Source organism: Carlito syrichta, unplaced genomic scaffold, assembly GCF_000164805.1.
Source record: "Carlito syrichta isolate Samal-C Ts95f unplaced genomic scaffold, Tarsius_syrichta-2.0.1 Scaffold302355, whole genome shotgun sequence".
Lineage (NCBI taxonomy): Eukaryota > Metazoa > Chordata > Mammalia > Primates > Tarsiidae > Carlito > Carlito syrichta.
In genome coordinates, this window is record NW_007246451.1 from 8,153 (window position 1) to 11,355 (window position 3,203).

General features: G+C 41.2%; 1 pseudogene across 1 annotated transcript; it reads left to right on the forward strand.

The window, feature by feature from the left end:
- Positions 1-1,053: 1,053 nt before the first annotated feature.
- On the forward strand, positions 1,054-1,524 carry LOC110595494 (annotated as a pseudogene). Its single transcript, XR_002481881.1, has one exon. The product of XR_002481881.1 is annotated as a 40S ribosomal protein S27-like pseudogene (transcript).
- The last annotated feature ends 1,679 nt before the right edge of the window (positions 1,525-3,203 follow it).

Below are 3,203 nucleotides of genomic sequence, written 5' to 3' on the forward strand. Positions count from 1 at the left end.
GAGCCTGGCCCATAGTTACCATTTTTGTGGCGCGAGCACTTAATATTCATTCTCTTAGCATTTTTCAAGAATATAGTATATTGTTATTAACTATAGTCACCATGTTGTATGATAGCTCTCTCGAACTTATTCTTCCTAGCTAACTGAAATTTTGTATTCCTTGACTAGCATTTTTTTTTTTTTTTTTTGAGTTGGAATCTCACTCTGTCACCCAGGCTGCACTGCAATGGAACACTCATGGCCACCACAGCCTTGACCTGCTGGGGTCAGATGATCCTTCCGTCTCAGCCTTCCAAGCAGCTGGAACTACAGACATGCGCCACCACTCCCAGCTAATTTTTAAAAAAATTTTATTTATTTTCCCAGTCTGGTCTCAAACCTGTGAAGCTCAGGCAATCCTTTCACCTGATCTCCCAAATTGCTGGGATTATAGACGTGAGCCACTGTGCCTGACTGGTTTATTGATTTTTTTTTTGGAGTCTCACTCTGTCACCCAGGCTGGAGTGCAGTGGCATGCTCACAGCCACCGCGGCCTCAACCTGCTGGGCTCAGGTGATCCTTCTGCCTCAGTCTTCCAAGTAGCGAGAACTACCAGGCAGGCATCACCATGCCCAGCTTATTTTTTGATTTATTATAGAGATGAGGTCTCACTCAGTTGCCCAGGCTGATCTCGAACCTGTGGGCTCAGGCAATCCTTTCATCTCTGCCTCCCAAAGAGCTGGAATTATAGACGTGAGCCACTATGCCCGGCCTTGACCAACCTCTTGCTAATATTTTCCCTTCCTCCCAACCACCCCAGCCCTTGGCAACTACCATTCTACTTTCTACTTTTATGAGATCAACTTTTTTAGATTTCACATTTGAGTTAGGTCGTGTCTTTCTGTACCTTGCTTATTTCACTTAATATAATGTCCAACAAGCTCATCCATGTTGTCATAATGACAGGACTTCCTTATTTTTTATGGCTGAGTAGTATTCCATTGTGTATGCATACCACATTTTCTTTATCCGTCCACCTATTGAAAAACACTTAGGGGGGTCGCCTTTGAGCTCTGGTCTGGCTGAGCTGGCAATGCGATCGACATGCCTCTGGCCAGAGATTTATTACATCCATCCTTGGAAGAGGAGAAGAAAAAACATAAAAAAAAATGCCTCGTTCAAAGTCCAAATTCCTACTTTATGGATGTGAAATGTCCAGGTTGCTACAAGATCACCACGGTTTTCAGCCATGCGCAGATAATGGTTCTTTGTGTGGGTTGTTCGACAATGTTGTGCCAGCCTACAGGAGGAAAGGCCAGCCTCACAGAAGGGTGTTCATTTAGAAGAAAGCAACACTAATGATCCACCCGATTTCCTGAATTTGTGTTATCATAGAAAGCTTTATCATAAATTCAGTAATTCTAGTTAATCTACCAAGACAATGCAATTACATTTGATTTTGTAGGGTATACAACAGTAATCACCTATTTTGGTGTCAGTTTTTCAATAAAGTTTTGATTATGGTAAAAAAAAAAAAAAGAAAAATACTTTGATAAGCAAGTAGAATTTCTTAAAGTGGAATATTTAATAATTGCAGTTGGAGATTACATAGACAAAGTAAACAACTGACCAGACACAACTGAAGAGTAATTGAGTAAACTGGAATATAGAATTTAAGAAATTACCTGAAATGCAGTATGGAGAGGCAGAAATAAAAAATGAAAAATAAGTTAAGAGATGTGAAGATTAGAATGTAAAGATCTCACATGAATTTCAGAGGATAAAGAGAATATGGGAAAGGCTATATTTAAAGAGATCCGGCTGATACTTTCCCAAAATTGATGAAAGACATGAATTCTGATTCAGAAAATCCACTGACTCCCAAGCACAGTGATTAAGGAGAAATCCATTTCTAGTGACATAGCAAAACCACAGAAAGATAAAGTTATAAAAACAGGTAGAGAAAAAGACAGATTAGCCACAAAGTGCCAGGAGTCTCAGAAAGAGGGAAAACAATATGCTTATAAGCTGACTTGCTTGGCCTGAGAACTAGGCTCTGATGTCATTTTCATCAATTCTAGGCAATAGATTCCACCATGGTTCCATTGTCAATGAAGTTTCTCTCTGTGTCCTATTAGATGCCTGGATTCAAGGGAGAGTCCACTATGCTTCCCAAAATTGGAGTTACTTCAGGTCTGTCAGGTTTCTCGTTAAGTGCCTGTTCATGGGCTGACATTATTGAAAAGAGTATAATTCATCTCTTTGAGCATAGACAAGAGTAGAACTACAGAGACTGTTAGGGAGGCAGCCAGCCAGCATGAGTTTCTCTTACTATTTTGAAAGTTCTTACTTTCTTGCCTCCTACCAGGCTACAGTTTCTCTCTTTCTCTATTTTTAACTTCAGTGCCCTTATTGCTTTTGTAGAAAATATACTTCCTCATTGTAAAATATTTAAATGATATAGGAGAGATCAACAACATTTGGCACGACAATGTGAGGAGTTTTGCTGACCTACCCTCCAATGAAACTGGTGAAAATTATTTTTAAAAACCAAAACCCCTGGAAATAGTCCTAAGGCAAACAGTAAATAGGGAAACATCTGCTCAGAGAAATCTATGAAATTTGGTATGAAAGTGAGAGTCTGTGTTATTTGACGTAAGACTGCTCCCTCCCTCCTCACTTCCAGCTTAATGAGGTGGAGAATCCGCTCCAAACTGTTGCAGCCAAGAACACAGGGCTCTTTCTCCCCATAGCCCCCAGTTGCAGGGCTTTATTCCCAGAAGGAACATAATGTAGCATTTCTCATCCTCCCCTGAGCTACCTGTTGCTGAAGTTAAAATCCAAGTGAGTGCATTTGAGAGTATAAGAGGTGGGGCTACCTTCTTCAGCCTATCCCCTCACCTGTAGAATGGAGGCTTTATCTTGGGTGTGGAACAGAGAATACTGGAACCCTAATTGCCTTTGCCCTGGCTCTGGAGGTGGTAGTTCCAGGCCAAGAAATAAAAGCTAAGAGGGTCTAGGACTGCTGTCCCCTAACCTACTGAACATTCAGCTCCTAGAATGGAGATGCCACCCAAAAAGCTTGTTCTTGTGCCACTCCCGACTGCAGAGTCCTTAACTCAGAAGTTTTGCCTGGGAGAAACAGACCATGAAAACAGAAAGTTCCTAATCTATTCCCAAAGGAAGCAAGCTAGCTGGGAGGAGCTCTCCTAGGATCAGAACAA